Source organism: Pan paniscus, chromosome 9 (genome assembly GCF_029289425.2).
Source record: "Pan paniscus chromosome 9, NHGRI_mPanPan1-v2.0_pri, whole genome shotgun sequence".
In the NCBI taxonomy this organism is placed as follows: domain Eukaryota; kingdom Metazoa; phylum Chordata; class Mammalia; order Primates; family Hominidae; genus Pan; species Pan paniscus.
Genome location: NC_073258.2, coordinates 106,143,223 through 106,166,515, shown reverse-complemented (window position 1 = coordinate 106,166,515; position 23,293 = coordinate 106,143,223).

Genomic DNA, 23,293 nt, shown 5'->3' with positions numbered 1-23,293 from the left:
GGAATGAAAATAAACTGTAATGGCAAACGTGCATCAACAATGTGAATACACAATAGAATTAGCCATGACTCATTTTTCTTTAAGGTGGATGTTGATTAGCTGAGGAATCTCTGCCTCAATAATTTTTGTTTTGTTTTGTTTTGAGACAGAGTCTCACTCTGTCACCCAGGCTGGAGTGCAATGGTGCATGTGATCTTGGTCAATGCAACCTGTGCCTCCCAGGTTCAAGCAGTTCTCTTGCCTCAGCCTCCTGAGTAGCTGGGATTACAGGTACCTGTCACCATGCCCAGCTAATTTTTGCATTTTTAGTAGAGACGGGAGTTCACCATGTTGGCTAGGCTGGTCTCGAACTCCTGACCTCAAGTGATCCTTGGCCTCCCAAAGTGCTGAGATTACAGGCATGGGCCACCACACACTCGGCTTGCCTAAACAATTTTTAATTTGTTTTTCTCCACACCCCTCTTCCCTACAACCTAGTTTTTGGCTGGAAGAGCTGTTCTAATAAAAATCTACTTGGTCTATTAAATCAATTTTTCCCTAGCTCTCGAATTTTTAGATGCTTTTTGCTAAGTTAATTGTCTTTAATAAATCCTTGATAGTGGGGTTATAGCTGTCACAGGGGTTCCTGGTGTGACCATTAACCATTCTGATGTGGATTTAACCTGTGCAATCTCAGGAAGGAGAGGACTAGGCCAGAGCAATGCATAGATGGTTTAAAACTTGTAGCTCAAATGGAACCGCAGACGTAAGATTTCCCTAAAAATACAATTATAGCAATGATCATTACTTAATACATCAATAATAATAATAATAACAGTAAAAGCCCCTATTTTGTGTTGAATATTTGTTATATGCCAAGGATTCTAATATGTGCTTTGCTATCTTTATCCATTTTAATCTTCCCACCAACCGTATGATTTAGATATTTTTTTCTCCAACTCACAGTTGAGCACTCTGGAGTGGAGAGATTAAGAAACATCCCCAAGGTCACTCTCAGTAATTAAAAGAATTGTGATGCTTATCAGGTCTGCCTAGTGCCACAGCCCAGGTTTGTAATGTGATAATATGGATTCATTTCACTGGATTAAGAATTGGATTAAGGATTGTCTCTTATATAAAAATACTGTAAGGTGTGGGATAATAATAAAATTATTCCATAACTCTGTATAAGTGAATGCCTCATTTATTTTCAATTCAGAAGCCATGGGCTCAATAGAGTGGGAAACACAGGGCATTTATGAAGGGTCAATATGCACCAATGTTTAGTGAGAAAGTAGAAAGGAGACAGGGTAGTGCAAGCAAGTTTTCCCCATATCACATTTTTGTTTAACTACATTCTTGATGGGAGGTTTTTAAAAATATATTTATTTTTTAAATTGCTGTATAATAGTTGTACACATTTTTGGGGTATATATGATATTTGGATACAGGTATACAACATGTAATAATCAAATCAGAGGCTCAGTGCAGCCTCTGGTAACCACCATTCAACTCTTTACCTTCATGAGACCCACTTTATTAGCTCCTATATTATGAGTGAAAACATGAAATATTTGTCTTTCTATGCTTAACATAGTGACCTCCTGTTCCATCCATGTTGCCAAAAATGACATGATTTCATTCTTTTTTTCATATCTGAATACTATTGCATTGTGCATATATACCACATTTTCTGTATTCATTCATGAACTGATGGACATTTAGGTTGATTCCATATTTTGGATATTGTGAATAGTGCTGCAATAAACATGCCAATACAGATCTCTTTGATACAAAGATTTTTTTTTGTTTGAGTATATATCCAGTGGGATTGCTGGATCATATGGTAGTTCTATTTTTAGTTATTTACTTATTTTTTTTGCAGAATCTCCATCCTTTTTTCCATAGTGGCTATACTAACTTACATTCCCACCAACAGTGTGTTAACATTCTCCTGTCTCAGCATCCTTACAGCGATTTTGTTATTTTCTGTCTTTTTGACAATAACCATTTTAACTGGGGTGAGATTATATCTCATAGTGGTTTTGATTTGCATTTCCCCGATGATTAGTGATGTTAAACATTTTTTTTCATATATCTGTTGGCCATTTGTAAGTCTTCTTTTGAGAAATGTTTATTCAGGTCTTTTGCTTATTTTTAAGTTGCATTATTTCATTTTTTTGCTTCTGAGCTTTTTGAGTTTTTTATATATTCTGTTATTAAATCCCTTGCCAGAGGAATTGTTTAAAAATATTTTCTCCCATTTTGTAGATTATCTCTTCAATTTGTTGATTCTTTTATGCAGAAGTTTGGGGTGTTTTTGTTTTTGTTTTTGTGGTTTGTTTGTTTGTTTTTAACTTGATGTGATCCCATTTGTCAATTTTTGCTTTGGTTGCCCGTGGTTTTGAGGTCTTACTCAATAAGTCTTTGACCAGACACATTCAGACCACTGTCCTGAAGCATTTTACCAATGTTTTCTTCTAGTAGTTTCATAGTTTCATGTCTTCAATCTAAGTCTTTAGTCCATTTTGATTTTATTTTTGTGTATGGTGAAAGATACGAGTCTAATTTCATTCTTCTGTATATAAACATTCAGTTTCCCCAGAATCTTTTATTGAAGTGACTGCCTTTTCCCCAATATATGCTCTTGGCACCTTTGCTGAAAATGAGTTAATTGTAAATGTATGGAATTTTTCTGGGTTATCTATTGTGTTTCATGGTCTTTGTGTTTGTTTTTAATGACAATATTATGCTGTTTTAGTTACTGTAGCTTTGTAGTATAATTTGAAGATTTGAAGTGAGGTTGTGTGATGCCTCTCTGACTGGACTTTTTTTTTTTTTTTTTTTTTTGAGGTGGAATCTCACTCTGTCTCCCAGGCTGGAGTGCAGCGGTGTGGTCTCAGCTCATTGCAATCTCTGCCTCCTGGGTTCAAGCAATTCTCCTACCTCAGCTTCCTGAGTAGCTGGGATTACAAGCACGTGCTACCACACCCACCTAATTTTTGTATTTTTAGTGGAGATGGGGTTTCACCATGTTGGCCAGGCTGGTCTCGAACTCCTGACCTCAGGTGATCTGCCTCCCCTTAGCCTCCCACAGTGCTGGAATTACAGGTGTTAGCCACCACACCCAGCCTCTGACTGGAGTTTTTTAAGATTAATTTATTTCTATGAGATAATAACAGCTATGCTGTTTCGTGGGGGAATTTTAAAACTTTCCACTAGAGCCTCAATCCTGTGATCTTTTAATAATATAATAAAAGTTATATTAATCATAATTTATTTGTTTAATATGTCCTTAATAGTAGCAATTATTATAGTAGTCCTATTTTGTGTTGAACATTCATTATATGTCAGAAATTCTCATTTGTGTTTTTATCATTTTATTCATTCTAATCCTCACACCCATCCTATAATAAAAACTGGCAAATATTTCAGGAAACATGAGTACCTAATGCATTAGTGCAATAAGGAATAGTATTAATGCCATCTCTGAATTAAGTTTGGGTCTATTAGAGACTAAAAAAATAAGGAGTAATGAGTGGCAATAAGGACCTTGACTAAAAATAAGAATTGGCTCAAGACCATATGTTACACCTAGATAAATATAAAGCCTTGTCCAGATGTGAGACATCAATGGGCTTTTATGTTTCTAAATAGACTAGTACAATTTCAAGTTAAGATAACCACATAGAAATATTTCAGGTTAAAAACTAAAGGCACTAGAATCTGGGACTGAAACAGCTGTACAAAGGTTGTCTTGAAGGGGAGAAAGAGTCAAGACTTTGCAGATCTGTGAATGAGGGGATTTTAAAAGCTGTTAAGTTTGAAAGATTAATGATCCCCTAACATAATCTGTGATGCCATTGATGACCATATCTATGTCATGGTTCCTTTTCAAGGGGACCAACAACCTAATGGTGCTCAAGGCCCCAAAAGGAATTAATTTAAGTATAAAATGGCAGACTTTACTGTGGAGTCCAGTAACTGTTCTCAATCTGTACAGAGAGGAAAGATTTCTGGAAGGAAGCATGATGACTTCACTGACCTTTGATATATGAGAGAGCTAACTTGTGAAGAAAACTACGATTTCATTTATGGCAATATGGCAGACTAGATATTGTTCATCCAAATGAAACAACTACAATGTTTGATAAGGTATTTAAAACATCCTTATAATGCATTGCTGATCTGACATGAAAGCAAGAATCCTGCAGGGCTTATAAACAGGATGGAAGAAAATACTGCCAGAAGTGCATACTAAAGCCATTGTTTCCAGTCCTTTTCAGTAAGGGGTTTCTGCCTCACTCTGAGTGCAGGCCTAGTGCAATGACATATAAATCTGTATATCTAGAATATTTTAAGTGTATATATATATATAAAATAAATTTAATAGAACATTAAGACGATGCATAGAATAAGCAGCAGAGTTTAATAGAGAGCTTGAAGACAGGAAAATACATTAAAAAATTATTTAGGTTGCAAAGATGTGAAAATATAAAAGAGTATTTAAAAATCAGAGAAGAGAGAGTTAAAAGTTGCAACACATGTCTTTTCAGAGTTTCAGAATGATTTAAGAGTGAGAATGGGGAGATAGAATATTTGAGGTGAAACAGCAATCAGAAACCTAGGACGCTCCCTAAATCTCAATGATTAATAAAAGAGAATCCAGCTTAGACATCAACATTGATACTGTATTGCACAAAGTAAAAAAGAGATTGTTATTTTATTTATTTATTTATTTATTTAGAGACATAGTCTTGCTCCGTCACCAGGCTGGAGTGCAGTGGCCCAATCTCGGCTCACTGCAACCTCCACTTCCTGGGTTCGAGCAATTCTCCTGCCTCAGCCCCCCGAGTAGCTGGGACTACAGGCGTGCGCCACCAAGCCCAGGTAATTTTTGTGTTTTTAGTAGAGACGGGATTTCACCATGTTGGCTAGGATGGTCTCGATCTCTTGACCTCATGATCCGCCCGCCTCGGCCTCCCAAAGTGCTGGGATTACAGGCGTGAGCCACTGTGCCCTGCTGAGATAGTTATCTTAAAAGTATCCAGAGAGAAAACAGAAATCACCTCCAATCTCATCACAATTAGTTTCATAATTGCTCCTTAATAATACCAGTAGTAATTGGAAGAGTGAAATATCTTAGAAATTCTGAGAGAAAATAATTATAGTTAAGAATACTGTGCTGTGTACTTAAAATTTGCTAGCAGAATAGATCCTAAATGTACTCATTACACACACACACACACAGAGGTAATTGTGTGAGTGATGGATATGTTAATTAGCTTGGTTGTGGCAATCATTTCACAATGTATACACATATGAAAACATTATGTTGTACATTTTAAATATATGCAATATCTGTTTGTCAAGTATACCTAAATAAAGTTGGAAAAAGAGAGTTCAATATCCAGAAACGTTATCTTTTAAGAATTAGGGAACAAGCAGATACAGAATGACATTCTAAGGTAGGAATTAGTCTCAGAGAGATTTGTGGTCAATACCAGAATGAAGGTTGGACAAAGATACTGGCAAATACGTGGGTAACTTTGAAACAACATTGTGTAAAACAATAATAATTCCTACATTTGTAAGGAGGAAAAGAATAAAAACAAAATGCTGAACTAGAAAAGCTTATACATTGATAGAAGAGTGATCATAGTTAATGCATTTTATGACTCTTGTTTCGTTGGAGAGGACAGTAAAATATATTGACTGTCCTTTGAATTTAAGTTAAGAATGCATTTTAAATAGGAATTCAGCCACGTTGGAGGATTATTGACATTTTCTTAAACGGTTAAATATACATCTACCCTATGACCCAATAACTTTATTACTAGATGTTTATCTAAAAGAAATAAAAATCTTGGATTTGAAAGAAAGAGCATTTAACCTGTTTATAGCAGTTTTGTTCATAATAGCCCCAAACTGGAAATAATCCTGATGGCCATGAATAGGAAAATGTCTTTTAATAAAACAAAAACAAAAATCAAGCACTAAAGTACATTCCTACAATGGAATACTACCCATGAATTTAAGTAACAAATAACTGATATACACAACATGAGTGAATTTTGAAAACATTATGTTGAGTGAAAGAAGACCAATATAAAAGAGAATATACTGTAGACTTGACCTATATAAAGCTCTTTTACAGATAAAACTAACTTGTTCTGATAGCAATCAGATGAGAGATGTTTCTTTAAATGGTGATTGGCACTGACTGAAAAGGGCACAAGAGATCTTTCTGGAAATGTTCTATTTATTGATGGATTATAGATTATGCAGGTATATTTTCAAAATAATCAAATTATACACTTAAAATCTGTGCTATTCAATGTATGTAAATATGCCTCGATACATAAAGCATGTCATTTATCAACAAGTAGAGGGAAAAAGAATGAGAAAATAAAATTACAAATGCAATACTTGCCAAAGAACACAAGAAAGTAAGAAAAGAAAGAGAATCAAATTGGAAAAAGGGGAAAAGTGGAAAGCACAAAATAAGAAGAAAGGCATAAACTCACACTTAATGTACATACAGTCTCTAAAAAAAGACAGATTTTCACCTCTTACATATTGAGAAAATGTAGTCATATGGTATTTTCATATATATATGAATATATAAAGAAAAAGAAGGATTGAAAGTCAAAGGGTAGGAAAAATATATTAGGTAAAATGCAGCTTAAAGAAAGATTATATGAATGGATTAATATCAGAAAGATGGACAATAAGGCAAAAAGCACTACCATAAATAAAATGATAAAAAGCTAAACTGAGCAAATATATGTATAAAAATTCTGAACTGTATTCTACTAATTATAATTACATAGCCTCCATACATATAAAACAAGGAAAAATGTTCATATGCTATGAACATAAATATAATAATATAATATTAAACCCAGCCATTGGAAAATAGCCATGGCACACTAATCTAGATCAAAATTGTTCACATTCTGATGTAAAAATTACCCTAAAATATTTCAAAAATTTGAATAATGCAAACTTCATTCTCCGAATAAAGTGCAATTAAGTTAAAATCCACAGTTAGATATAAGGATAAGGATATATAACATATATGCCTATATGTGTGCATATAATTGCATATATATGCATGCAAATAATTACACATTAAATACAATTAAGTTAAATCCAGTTATAAGCAACTAAAAAGTTACAAAATATCTAGAAGTTACTAAAAGATACTTTTTCAACGACTCATGGCGTTTGAAGAAAAATTGAAAACGGAAATTAGATAACGTTTGTAAGTCAGCTGTAATGCTGTATTTTTATGTGGTATATTTCCAAGGAATATGAACCTCCTCCTGACCCACTGAAGATTTTGGCGTGTGGCAGTTCATATGGATCAATCTAGCGGCAGAGTGCAGACTGTGGTTAAGGTTGTTTTGAGAGAACACAATTAGAAATAAAATATGATTAAGGCCTGAGAATAGTAAAACAGAAACGGGGAAAAATTCAGAAAATTTTACAGAATACAATGAATACCAAATACATCATGTGATCATTTGGTACTCAGATGAAGAGTATCATGAAAAGAAGCCCAGGACTGCTGTGAGGTTTCTAACTTTGATGTTTGCAGGATGGGATGGTGGTATCTTTTATGGTGTTGTGAAATACAGGAGATAGGACAGGTTTGAGGAAAGGTGATAGGTTCAGATTTGAAAGTGTTGATTTTGAGATGGCTGCAAATAAATTTACATTGTGAAATGTCTGAGAAGCTCAAATGTCAATGTGATGAAGAGGAAGAGTCATAATATCAGATGCCCCAGAGAGAACACAAGATGAAGTTTCCTGGTACCAACACATTGGGTTTGGCTACACTGAGACCACTGGTCGCCCTCATGGAAACAAGTTCAGCAAGGCAGCTGGGGTTTAGAACCTGTCTGTTTTGCACTGAAATATAAAAGAGAAATGAGAAACCAGAGACGCTAATTACAGTCCTTTCTTTAAAGAAGTTTGACTAGATGGGAAGAAAAAAAGGAGAGAACTGGAGCTTTAACAACATGAATTCCTTTTAAGAATGGGACAGAACTGAGCATATATATAGTCTGGGAGAAAGGAGTCGATACAGAGGAAGATATTAAAGACGAAAGAGAGAAGAGGATTTTTATTGGAAAAAGATTCTAGAAGAAGGCAGATGAAATCAAAGGCATTAATGAAGGAGTTGGCCTCAAATAGGATAGGTTTTCTCAACCTCTGTGGCTAGAAACAGGAAGTGATTAAGGATGTGGAGATAAATAATTTTTTCTGGAGGGAGCTGAAAGTTGAATGTGCTTCATACATAAATGCTATTAAAAAAAATGGGTGGGGATCTTTTCTTACAATTCTTTTTTAAGTAGTCTGCTGCCCCAACTTTTAAGATTTAGTGGGGGAATCAGGGAAAATGTGAAACATATTAACCTCACTCAAAGCTTTTCAATTGCCTCATCGTCCTCAAAATAATTTACTTATCTGTTTATATTGCGGCTGGTGATGTACCTCATTACACTCCAGGAAATGTGTGTTAATTTGCTCTAGGCACATGTAACATTTTACATTAAAAGCAGTTTTTGTTAGAAGAAGGTCTTTCTCTTTGAACAGTGGTATTTAGGAAGAGAGGCAAAATATATTTTCCTTACACATACTATGGACAAAATGAAAATCACTCTTTGTTCTAGTAACAGATACCTCTTTTAATTGGCATCTTTGTTGCTAGCTTTGGATGCTTGTTTTCACTAATATAGGGATTTGGAAGGACAGGAGGCTTTGTGTCACTTCAATCTGTAGTTTACTCAGATTTCTCGGAAACTTCTTTAAATTGCTCGGGGTTAGCTCTTAGTGTACGTAAGTACAGCAATGTATACATCTTTATGGGGGGAATTGGGGGTTGGTTTCAAGTAATTGTGTCAACATTTCAAAAAGATGAGTTGTCAACAAAAGTTGAATATTCTCCTTTATCCGCTTGTCTCTGGAAATGATAAACACCTTCTCAAAGTTTAATTTAAAAATGAATACATCCCAGCACCTCCTGCTGCACCAAGATAAGTTTCAGAATTCTTTTTAATCAATTAGGTAATTGTATTTAAAGAAATTTTATCAGGCATTTATATTAAGAAGCCAAATGGAAAGTCAGTGTACAATCCATAAACACACAACCATGAACGTCATCTTAAAGATACACAGGATATTTTGTTAGTCAGAAGCAGCAGAAGGTGAGCACGAGGAAGTTAGATGTAGCTGAGTTATAGAAGATGCACAGTTTGTTTTTAAGTGTGTCAGGCAAATTGCTTTATGTTGCCAGTGGTGTGTAGGCCACCTTATATACTTGATCTAATTTAATCTTTGGAATAATTTGATGAGGTAAGAACTATTCTGATTCTGCATATAAGGATACAGAGACTCAGAATTTAAACAACTTGCCAAAATTCTCATGTCAAAGCAGGGATTTGAGACAAACATAATATGCGTCATATGCCTTAAATTTATACACTTATTTCCCCACCCACACCTGCTTCTGAATCTTAGCCATAATGAGAATTGTGCATTTTCAGAGTGAAGTAAATTACATGAAAAGTAGAGGGAACGGATAGAGCAGGATCTTTATCTGTGTGAGGGAATAGTGTGGACTCTGGAAAGAATTTAAAAGGGATAGTCAGAATCAGCTTTTTGTAACTATGTTGTCTGTGACTTTAGACTCTACCTCCTTAATAAAAGCCAGCCTGGCCCACAGGGGTAATTTCAGAAGTTTAGGATGATGAGGATTTCAAAAGTTTAGAATGATGAATATAGTTTCTACCTCATGTAGTTTCATCAGCAATCTTCATCATCTTAAACTTCTGAAATTTAGGATTTCAGAAAGCTTAGTGCTCAGAATTTACCTCAACCAACATGCATCTTTAGTAAGTAGTATTCAGAGAGTATTAGAAAAATCACAAATTGGTGCTTTCTGCTTGGGGCTACAGGAAATTGTAGTGGAAAAGCCCTATTTCCTACCAATAGAACCAATTCATGCATCTGTAGATCATCTTCTAGGCTAATAGCAGAATTCGTGATAAATAATAGGCAATTTAGGTTGTTTTGGAGCGTTTGCTCTTTATAATAAATATTTAGGGAATGGAGTAAAATATTTATTTAAATATTAAGCACTGTGTGATTCAAATGTTTCAATTCCTTTGCTATCTCCCCTGATGGACTACCAATAGCGCAAGTGTCTGTGACATGAACATAAGAGGGAGAATGTAAGTACAACACCATCAGTCTGGTAGAATGACTCTTTTACCCCAGCACTTTCTGGGGCAGAGGTGGGAGAATTACTTGAGCCTAGAACTTCCAGGTCAGCCTCGGCAACATACCAAGGCCTGGACCCTACTAAAAACCAAAGAAACAAACAAAAACCCCCAAACCAAAACCAAACAAAACATTTAGCAGGGCATGATAGTGTGTGTCTGTAGTCCCAGCTACTGTGGGGGTGAGAGGATTGCTTGAGCCTAGAGTTTGTGGTTGTAGTGAGCTATGAGCATGCCAGTCACTGCACTCCAGCCTGGGCAAAAGAGACCTTGTCTAAAAAAAAAAGTACAACACTGTTATGATTTATTTTTAACTGCTTAGCAGTTCCTAAAGCCCACGTCTTAGAGGCCTTCCTATTACCTTGGATGTATATACTGTATTTTTAGCAGCTTTCATGACATAAGCATAATACAGTTCAATGTGTCTAAAGTGCATTTCTCCTCAGACTTGCTTACCCCATAGTACTTATTATTTTTCCCATTAACCTGATATGATATCACTAACTCTAGCAAAGTCATAGTTAAATAAATATATTGACCTAAAAATGAATTTTTATAGAATATGCCATTTAAAATTGTCAGTGCAGAGATGCTTCTTTCAAAAAGACTTTTTGTAGGAATTAATATTAAATTACAGGATATATACATTTTGGAAGTAATTAACTACATGAGTTAAGTTTCATGCAAGAGATATTAGCATACATTTAGCTTTAATGTTTAGTATGTTTGGAATATTTATTATGTTCTACAAACTCATGAACAAGTTAAGCATGCAGCAACTGGTTAATGAGCACTTACTGAGTTTTTGGTGATGGGCTAACAATGTCACAGCATTATCTCATTTTATCGTTATAACAGTCTTAGGAGATTGTGCTATGTTATCTTCATGTTACAAATGATGAAACTTGTGTTTAGAAAGTTTTGAGTAACTCTCCGAAAATCAAATAGTTAAAAAATGGAAGAAGTGGTGTCTGAATGCCATGTATTCAATGATATTATTTTAGTCAAAATGAAATCTGAGTGAATCATAGACCTAACATAAGAAAAAATTGCTTGTGACTTTGGGATAGGTGAATATTTTTCAAACACAAAAAGCATTATACATACAAGAAAAAATATTCTTAAATAAATAAAAAATATGTATTTAATAAAAGTAAAAACTTATACTCTGAAAGATACTGTTAAGGAAATAAAAAGATAAGCCACAGACTGGAAGAAGATATTTGTGAAACATAAATCTGAGAAAAGACTTATACACAGAATATATAAAGAACACTCACAACTCCATAAGGTAAACAAATGCTTTATGAATTCAGAAAATGACAAATGAATATGTTGAATTCAATTTTTCCCCTAAATATTAGAAACCAAAATTTAGAAATTAATTTATATGATATATAATCTATAAAAATGAATGATTAAAAATAAAATAACCTGAGTAACTAGATCTAAATGTAGCAAAAGATGTGCATGATCATTATGGAGATATTCATAAAAATTATTGAAAATCATCTAATAAAATCTAAATAAATAGAGATACATCAGATTCCTGGATAGAAATACTTTATATCTCTTTTTTTAGCTATTTCCTACAGGAAGGAAGAAATATCTTATATCCTGAATACTGACTCTTCTTGTATTTGTTACACATTCAGGCAATTCCAAGCAAATCCCAAATCCCATTAAAGATATGTTCACACATGCATGTGTGTGTGTGTATGTGTGTGATTGTGTTTGTGTGATTTGACCAGCTGGTCTAAACTTTACATAGAAGAGAAAAGGATTAAGATTAGTTAAGAAATTTTTGAAAAAAAGAAGTTGAGAGAATCTTCTATCAAATAAAGATTATGTTTAAAGGTACGGTAATTAAGAATATGGATCGACAAATAGAAATAAAGCATTGAAGAGAGCCCATACATACATAAAACTTGATAGATATATAATGGTAGTATCACTGAGATTATTGGAAAGAGAAAAGACTTTTTTTTTTTTTTTTTTTTTTTTTTTGAGACAGAGTGTTGCTCTGTCGCCCAGGCTGGCGTGTAGTGGCGCCATCTCGGCTCACTGCAAGCTCCGCCTCCTGGGTTCATGCCATTCTCCTGCCTCAGCCTCCCGAGTAGCTGGGACTAACAGGCGCCCGCCACCACGAATGTTGGAAGAATTGGCTATCCATGTGGAATAGGTGATTTTAATTCCTTTTTTATACCACAGGCAATTATCAAATCCAGGTGAAATAAAAATGGAGTGCCCACTCTTCACTTTACTCAGGTCAATCCCATTTACAGCGGTTACCCTAAGTAATTATTATAGCACTCCCTTGTGCTATGAAAGGTGCCAAGATTTAGATGGTAAGTTATGTATTAAAAAACTAAATATGTCAAAACATACCTGTAAAGATGCAAAAGGAAAATCCAGAGAAATATTTATATTATAGGGGTTGGCAAAGGATTTCATAAATGATAACCAAAAAACCCACACCATTTACATTGCAAAAATGATGGCACATTGCTATTTAGGATTTCTAGACAACATAGTTATAATTTATTTTTCTAATTAGAGTAATTTAGGAGTTAGGAATAAAGATAATACTCAGAGAAGCAGCAAGAAGAATAGGACAATTTCAACTTAGGAAAACTAGAGAAGATGGAAAATGAGAATTGTGGGAGCTCAGTTCAAGCTATTGAGAAGTCCTCATTCTTTTTAATTTTCTTTCTTTTTTCCTCCAAAAGCTAAAGGTTTTTTTTCCAGTTTTACTGATGTATACTTAGTATATAAAATTGCACATAATAAGGTATACAATTGTATATACATATATGTGTTCAAAATATATGTATATAGTCATGTCACCATCTCTACAATTCAGCTGGTAAACATATCTAGCACCTCCAAAAGTTTTCCTGTGTTCTTTTGTTCTTCTTTTATGGTAAGAACACAACATAAAATCCACCCTCTTAAATGTTTAACTACACAATACCTTATCACTAACTGTAAGCACTATGTTGTACAACAGATTTCTGGACCTTACTTATTTTGTATAAGTTCATCTTATGTTCTCTCTGGGGCATCTGATACAATAGGTTAGAATAATTTAATATTGTTAAAATGTACATAATACCCATAGTGAACCATAGAATCAACGTAAATTCCTTTTGAATTTCTAAGCATGGATGAGATGACTAAAGCATGTGGAACATTGGAAGATGAGAACTTCCTAAAAACGTTTTTGTTTTTCTTGTCCCAATCTCTAGAGCCTCCTTGCAACAGTTTGCTGAGAATGATGGTTTCCAGCTTCATCCATGTCCCTACAAAGATATGAACTCATCATTTTTTATGGCTGCATAGTATTCCATGGTGTATATGTGCCACATTTTCTTAATCCAGTCTATCATTGTTGGACATTTGGTTAGTTCCAAGTCTTTGCTATTGTGAATAGTGCCGCAATAAACATATGTGTGCATGTGTCTTTATAGCAGCATGATTTATAGTCATTTGGGTATATACCCAGTAATGGGATGGCTGGGTCAAATGGTATTTCTAGTTCTAGATCCCTGAGGAATCGCCACACTGACTTCCACAACGGTTGAACTAGTTTACAGTCCCACCAACAGTGGAAAAGTGTTTCTATTTCTCCACATCCTCTCCAGCACCTGTTGTTTCCTGACTTTTTAATGATCGCCATTCTAACTGGTGTGAGATGGTATCTCATTGTGGTTTTCATTTGCATTTCTCTGATGGCCAGTGATGATGAGCATTTTTTCATGTGTCTTTTGGCTGCATAAATGTCTTCTTTTGAGAAGTGTCTGTTCATATCCTTTGCCCACTTTTTGATGGGGTTGTTTGTTTTTTTCCTGTAAATTTGTTTGAGTTCATTGTAGATTCTGGATATTAGCCCTTTGTCAGATGAGTAGGTTGTGAAGATTTTCTCCCATTCTGTAAGTTGCCTGTTCACTCTGATGGTAGTTTCTTTTGCTGTGCAGAAGCTCTTGAGTTTAATTAGATCCCATTTGTCAATTTTGGCTTTTGTTGCCATTGCTTTTGGTGTTTTAGACATGCAGTCCTTGCCCATGCCTATGTGCTGAATGGTATTGCCTAGGTTTTCTTCTAGGGTTTTTATGGTTTTAGGTCTAACTTTTAAGTCTTTAATCCATCTTGAATTGATTTTTGTATAAGGTGTAAGGAAGGGATCCAGTTTCAGCTTTCTACATATGGCTAGCCAGTTTTCCCAGCACCATTTATTAAATAGGGAATTCTTTCCGTATTTCTTGTTTTTGTCAGGTTTGTCAAAGATCAGATGGTTGTAGATATGCGGCATTATTTCTGAGGGCTCTGTTCTGTTCCATTGGTGTATATCTCTGTTTTGGTACCAGTACCATCCTGCTTTGGTTACTGTAGCCTTGTAGTATAGTTTGAAGTCAGGTAGCGTGATGCCTCCAGCTTTGTGCTTTTGGCTTAGGATTGACTTGGCAATGTGGGCTATTTTTGGTTCCATATGAACTTGAAAGTAGTTTTTTCCAATTCTGTGAAGAAAGTAATTGGTAGCTTGATGGGGATGGCATTGAATCTATAAATTACCTTTGGCAGTATGGCCATTTTCATGATATTGATTCTTCCTACCCATGAGCATGGAATGTTCTTCCATTTGTTTGTATCTTCTTTTATTTCATTGAGCAGTGGTTTGTAGTTCTCCTTGAAGAGGTCCTTCACGTCCCTTGTATGTTGGATTCCTAGGTATTTTATTCTCTTTGAAGCAATTGTGAATGGGAGTTCACTCATGATTTGGCTCTCTGTTTAGAGTAGAAAGAACATGCACTTAAAATAGAAGACTCTGGAAAATATGTGAAATTTACTTGAAAATATAAAATGATTTGTAAACAACTTTTAATACATCATTTTCTCTAAGTAAAACTCTATCAATTATTTTTGCTGGAGTTTGTGGCTTGGCACCTGCTTTTGGATAATTTGTGTTTATTTTCTTACCTCCTTTACCACAACCCCACCTGCTTGTTCAACAAAAGATTTGGGGAAAATCAATTCTCAATTTTATTTTGAATCTGACACAAAGGTACAGTAAAGCGTTTAGAAACATACATTCAACTAAGTTAGGAAAACAGATTTTATGTTGATAATTTCAAATTTACACATAAAATGCAATTTCTTATAGCGTGAAATAGGGGCCAGTGTTGCTTTTTATATTTGATTTAAAAATAAGAACAGAATTATTTTATTGTAATACAAACTTTGATTAGATGATACAATTGACCTTAAGATATTATCTTCTTGCTCCTAGCATCTCTAACTTCTAGTTTCCACACGATTGCATTTTTAGCCCTAAGCAGTGTTTATTACATGGTTCAAATCTGTCATTGTTGTTTAACTCTATGCTATAAAAGTCCTTAACTAAAGGACTTTTCATATCATCAGTGGGTGTGGTATTCATGCTTTTTTTCCTTGTTAAAATTGAAACATGAACCAGTAGAAAACATGAAGTTTTTTAAAAATTAGTTTTACTGTCCTCTATTGTATTATAATTTACCATCACAAAATGAAATTACCCAGAATTTAGTCTTCTAACAAATTGGCAGAAGGCAACATTGGTCCCCATGGTATGTAACTTACAGATCTATTCTCAAAATAAATTCTTTAAAAATAAATTACAGAACCTAGTTAAGAGTGTTACAGTGCATGGGAAGTAGCAATGAATGCTTAAAACATAAAAAGCTAAAATACTACCTTTTCTAAGCTTTTAGCACAAAGGACCATATAAGAGCCAAGGCATTTCAGTAGGAAAACTGCATTTACTTGGTGTTCCTTGTTACTTTTGAACTCATTTAGTTGTAAAAAGAAAAATTAGTATAAAATAGACACCAACCAGAACTTCTGAATTTGCATTAATGAGGATATTTGAACTCTTACAAAGTAATATGCACTATAAAGTATTAGACTGAGTTTTTAATGCTTCCTTGAAGAACACTATGATTACAGTAACACCAGCAGTGTAAGTATCTATTACCTCAAATTTAATAATATAGAAATGTGGGTTTGCAAATAAATATTAGAAATTTCCAATCTTAGAAACAATTTCTTTATATACCTATCTTTATAGTCTCATAACTAATTTTAAATCAGTATACATTTTGAATTTCTTTTTAAAATCTGACATGGTAAGGTTATAAGTCTAAAATAACATTTTAAATATTCCACATTGTTTAGAGCACATTTTCAATTTACTTTTAAGAATCTTGAACAGATTCTCCTTGACTTACTAAGGAGTTACATCCCAATGAACCCAACATAAGTCAAAAACACTGTAAGACATTAATAAAGCCACTTTTAAATTGAAAAGCTCATAAGTCAAGCTATAGTAAGTCAGTACCTTCTGTACTTTTATATGTCTCTTTTATGTTCTGCAGTATTTAGAATTCTGGTACTATATTATTTTTGTTTACATATGGTACAGTCCTGGGCTCAGAATGGTTACTATCCATGTCTGCATCTTATCTATGTGTACAAGTAAGGTTTATAATTGGATGAGATACTCATGCCTTTCATTGTAGAGTAGAACTGATTTCATTACTCCATTCGCTAGTAGTTATGATTTTTCTGCTGAGGATACTGTAATCTCTGCAGTATACTGTAAACTGTAAGGTTGATGGATTGCAAGACCAAAATGGATAATGTGTGTCACAAGGTCTCCAGTCTGTGCAGCAACATGGTGTTTGCTGAACACTCCTCACCACCTCGGTGACCGGCAAGCTACTTCAATCCTTTGCTCTGAAATTGTTTTTAGTATAGCCCCTCCTTCTCTCCTTGTGATAAGAATAATAGGCATTTGGACTGTGGATTTAATATATGCCAAACATTATGTGAGGTGATTTCCATACATTTTTCTCAATCCTCACAATATTGTAAGGTAGGTATTATTATTAAGGAAGTGAAGCTCAGAGATGTTAAGACATAAACCCAAATAGTTAATGTAAAGAAACAGATTTTGAAAAAAAATTATTCTGCAGTCTACAGTCTGAACCATAGACTTTGTTACACATCGGTCTTGCAGACGTGTTGTTGATAAGGAAAGTTTAGGTCTATACACCGGCATAAACCATTGATTCTATCATTCATTTGCTCATGCATAGAGATCCTATAGAAAATCTAGTCCAAATTCTGACACACTAAGCTGGACTAAAATTTGATCACATTTTCCATCATGTTTACTACCCAATTCAAGGTCTCTTGACATCTGTAATTCTCCTTAACTTTCTCTCTCCAGTCCCATTTAGGATATATTGAATAAAAAGTGGGCATTATTCCCCTTGGGGTTAGTCATCAACTTATTTTTGAAGAGGTTAATTTCACATTTAGTCTGCCTTACTGACTTCCCAATTTAGTCCCAATTTTGAAATGGGTATACAATTTATTCCCTAGCTTTTGAAGCTAATGTATAAAGGGAATTATTAAAATTTGAGTACAAGAACAAGTGCATCATAGATTGAAATTTGCTCCTCACCTACATCTCTGGGCTCTAGGTATATTTTGATTTTATTGAACATTTGTTTGACCATGGGTTTGATTTCAATAAAAGGCTGATTTATAATATTGCTGTTTTTTAATCTTTTCATTTCATTTAAAGGACTTGGTCAAGCATAAAATATCTAGAAGTCAGGCATCTCTCTACTTCAATGGTAAAGCAATATCCTTTGTAAGAAGAAAATATTTTCTTCAACTTCAATTTTTTGTTCCTTGAAAAAAATTAAGATCATACAATATCAATTTGTTCTATGAAAATTGAGAGAAAACAATTGCATAGATATGTTCAACTTCAGAAAAACAATTATTTGGAAAAATTTATCTAATAATTGGTATTAGTAACCCCCCCATCACTAAGCCTACACATGTTTTATATTTTACTTTTTCATTTTTATTTATTTCATATAGTCACATATTTCATAAACTTGCATGGGTCAGATCAACTGACTCACTTTTTCCTATTGCCCTGTACATTTTCTTGTGAAAGCCTCTGACTGTGATACTGTTTATTTAATAAATTGAAATCCAATATTAGCAAAGCCAATGATTTATCTTTGTTAATCAGTCTCTCTGAAGGGCATGAAGGGGGGCTCTTGCCCTCTGTTTCTGGAAGGAAACATTTAAATACTTACAGTAGTTATTTTAACCTCATCTTGGTGTTATAGGGGCTTGATTCTAACCTTGCTTTAAACGGATACAAGTTTTTAGAGAATTAAGCCTAAGCATTCAAAGGGAAAGTATGACTGTCTCAACATTGATCCATTCTCATTCAGATGACTTATAGGAGAACGCTAAAGAGAAGCCATTTACCTAATGCTAAATAACGAGTTAATGGCTGCAGCACACCAACATGGCACATGTATACATATGTAACAAACCTGCACATTGTGCACATGTACCCTAGAACTTAAAGTATAATAATAATAATAATAAAGAGAAGCCATTTAGTCTCATTATGGTACTTCAAGGATGCAACAGTCCATAGTTCTTGGCAAAAAAACCTTAAATCTCAAGAGAGATAAAATGTTGACTTGTGAAAAGCTGAGCAGTGTATATACTAAAACCAAATTTTATATTCTGTATCTAGAAAAAAAGTTGACAAATCCTGTAATACATGGCCTGACAGATGTTGAATATTTAGATGTCGCATTTTATAAAATAGATTATATAAATAAATTATATGAAATAACCATATGTTGACAACAACAACAACAACAACAATTTGCTTTAAGCACATCCTGGTAATAGCTTATAATGACTGAATTAATAAAAATCCAACTAACTCATTCTTTCAGCCTTCAAAATCTTTGCTTGCTGATAGCTGATTGAAGTGCTACATCATTCATCCAACTAAGTGATTATAATTATCAAATTAATTGTTTCTAAACTATCAAGGTCTAGTTATTTAGATCACTTTACCACTATAATTTCCAGAGTCATTTCCGATTAATAACCACATATAGCTGCTTAGTTTTTAATATCTGGTAAACATTTGCATATTTGGGAGTAAAGATAACAAATTACACCTTAACTATGAATTTGTACTTCAATGCATAGATTTTGTAATTGTTTCTGAATGTCAGACGGTTAAGAAACAATTATCTTGACAATGGTGCTTATTTCATATGTGCAGAAAAAACGTTTTTTTCAGATTATGCAACGAGTACTTTTTCTCATTGTTACTATTATTATTAGTTACTTAGGATTGGTTCTCCTTACCCATTTAGAAAAATTAAAAGACAAAACAAAACAAAACATGACAACAAAAATGAGAGAAGCTTCCTGATAATTAAATGATGACCAATAATCTCTTAAGTACTTAAATATTTAGTAACTGCACAAAATATATCTAAGTACTGATGGCACAAAACCTGACTCCCTGCTGTGAGATGTGAGCTTGTCCAGTTGTGAAGAAAGACCATAATATAGTCATAGATTCTCTAAAGAGAAAAATATAGGCAAGAAGTATACAAAGCGTTTGGAAGATGAATTGATTTAATTTGTTCATTTGGTTAGGATTATAGGTGAAAATTGTACCTTAACCATCTGATATTAGGTGTATCACAATGGCCAAGACAGTCAATACCTCAATCTCCTTGTAGTTTAATGTCCATCTACAGTAAAATAAACAATGACAACACACATCATTTTAGAAGAAAAAATGAAGTATCATAGAAGTCTCAGAGGAAAAGGCAGACAGTTTTTCAGGAAGGTAAAGGAATGAATTATTCTAAGACTATCTGGTGTCAATATGAATGAATTGAAATTTACAGATAGATAACATTCTTCATTTTTAAAGAAAAGTATTATTTCCCAAGTATTATTCTAGTTGTTTCCACTGTCTTCCAAGAATTTACAGTATGAATGGCTGCTGTTTTTTCTTTGAGAGCTGTCCTTTTCTTAAGAACCAGAAGCCTCCATCAATAGAGGCTGCTGTTCTAATTGTTTCTCTTTTTCCCCCACAGGGAGAGGGATGGTTTCTACTGATGACACTGTAATTTGTTACATAAAGCAAAATTCCTTGAGAGAGTGTCTATACTCCTTTTCCTCTCCTCACGTTTATTTGTGAAACTATTTGAATCAGATTTCATCTCCATCCCCCTACAGAAACCAGTATTGTCAAGGTAACAAATAACCTGCAAATTGCTTATGACAATAGTCAATTTCCAGTCCTCAAGGTATTTGATCAGCAAGCCCTTCATCACTTTTTCTTTCTCCAGTGATTTATTTTACCTGATATTCAGGGCACCATTCTCTGTTTTCCTCTACACTACTGACCATTTCGTTATAGACTCTTCTCCTAATTTAGCCAGAGCTGTAAAATCTGGAGTGCCTGGGCATTGGACTTCTACTCTTTCCTGTGATTACTTTCCTGGTGATTTACCCAGACAGGGCTTTAACTAGTGTCTTTGTGCTGGTGATGCCCAAATTTATATACTTTATCTTTGTAATAGATTGAAATTATGGTTTCCCTCTTTCCTAGATGATAATTATATCCCCCAACTCTAAAAAACAAAATTCAGACTTGACCATGCGACTTACTGTGGACAATGAAATGGTAATGGAGATTATTTTGTCCATCTGCAGGAGAAGCTTCATGACCAGTGTGAGACCCATGTTGTTTTTTCCTTGTGCTATGAGTCTGGCAAAGTGTTAAACACATCTGCTCTGTCATTCTGGGACTCATAGTCAAAGCAACTTGGAGTACAGCCTTAGCAGCCCCAGGGTGACTATGTAATATGAGTGAGTATTTAAAAATGTGTTTGCCATAAGCCACTGAGGTTTGGGAGTCCCTTGTTTTTGCTGCATATGAAGTATTTTGACTGGTGCAAACCTCTCTTTTCCCAGATCTCACGTACTAACTCTTTAGTGAACACCTGCACACTGTTGTTTTACATGGTCCAAATAAACTCCTCATGATTTTCCTCTAAGTTTTTTCTTCCTGCAGTCTTCTTTATCTCACTAAATGGCAATTCCATTCCTTCTGTTGTTCGGGCCTTGATTTGTATTTTCTCTCACAGTTGCAAATCAGTCTATTGGCAGATCCTGTGAACTTCAAGATATACTATTTTACGTCTATAAATATATGATTGCTTTGAAAATTATGTTTTAAATTTGTACTATTTATTTATTTTTTGTTGTAGAGGTTAGGTTTCATGTTGTCCAGGCTGATCTCAAACTCCTGGGCTCAAGCCATCCTCCTGCCTCAGCCTCCCAAAGTGCTGGGATTAAAGGTGTGAGCCCCTGTGTTTGGCTATATGACTGTTTTTTTGTTGTTGCTGTTTTGTTTTTACAATTCCCCCTCTAATACAAGTCATCATCTTCTCTAAACTGAAAAAATCCTAACTGATCATTCTGGCTCTCTTTTGCCTCTTTGCTTCTCCTTTATATTCCATTCATTGTTCCGCAGCCTGAGTGATCACATTATTCCTGTGCTCAGAAGTCCTTAGAGTCATTAGAGATTTTTGCCATTGCCTAGAGAACCTTTATAATCTACTCTCTGACCTACCTCCACCCATTCTCTCCCTCTCCCTACTCTATTTCAGCCACATAGTTCCCCTGTGGTTCTTCCTCAGGATCTTTGCATTGCTGTTCCCTATGTCTGGAATGCTTTTTCCCTAATACCAAGAGGGCTCACTCTTTCACCAACTTTAGATCTTTTCCTGAGATATCACTGGATTTATGGGTCCACCTTTGTCTACTCTATAGAAATAGCAAGTCTGACCTGTGCACACTGCTCTTCTAATCACCTTCGTCTTAATTTTTCTCCAAAGTGCTTAACACCATGTGACAAATCATACATATACTTGTTTTATCTATCTTCTCCCACTTGACTACAACCAGGATTTAACTGTTTTGCCCACAACCGAACCTCTTGTGCCCAGATCAGAGTCTGGCATATAGATGTGCTCAGTAATACATATCAATCAATGATGGGCAGGGACACAGAGAGCTATAAGGTCCTGGCTGTTCCACTTACTGCCTTTGGGGCCTTGGACAACTTATTAACTTCTATGCTTTAGTTTTTATACCCTGGAAAGTGAGAATAATTGTACCTATCTCATACGATTTATGTGAACCATTTTAAAGGAAAAAATATAGATATAGCACTTAGAACATGACTGGTACAAAGTAAGTGATAATAAATATTACCAAAAAAGGAAGACAGGAATAAAATAGTAGACAAGCAGTGAGTATAAGGTACACCACAAATTCGTAGTCTCTGATTTCAGCTGAGCTGCTGCAAACTGAATCAACTCGCATTATCCTTACCCTCTATGCCTCCGTGTTCTTGTCTATAAATCAATAAAAATAATAGAATTTAAAGAATTGGAGATAATGTATATATAATGTCCAGCCCATGGTTTACCCATAATAGGCACGAAAATAGTTACCATTATTACGACAAAGATTTTTTGATTGATTAATTTGTATCAGAAAGTTACTTCTTTCGCAATCTTGTAAGATAGCTATTGTTATTCAACTTTTCCAAATAAATTAAGTTGTGGACAGGTTTGGAAACTTGTACAAGAACATGTGCTAATAAGTGGTGGAGCGGGGATTTTCTGTCTATTTACTGACTTACTAATTAATACGTATGAGTGTTCATCCTCACAGAGATTAAAAGCAATCTGGCAGGGAGGTGGTTGATATAAAGAAAGTTGAGTAAATAGTGATGTGGGATTTAAATAACAATCCAAGCCAATATTAAAAGCTTCTACATGGCAGATATGGAACTTTTATGCCATGGGTTGTGTTAACTGTGGGAATTCAGATCAAAGAAAGAGCAACAAGGGAATTTTTGAAGGAGAAAAATAACTGGTTGTGTGTTGACGTGGTAATTAAGATTTAAACAGATTCACCTGTGGATTGGCCAATCACACCTTATGCTGTCATTTCTGAGTCTTCATCTCCTCCTTCCCCTCTCTGGAAATGTTGTCATCTCTGGCTTCTTTTGCTACTTCCAGAAGCATAGCTGTTCTTTAGGATTGGTTCTGTTA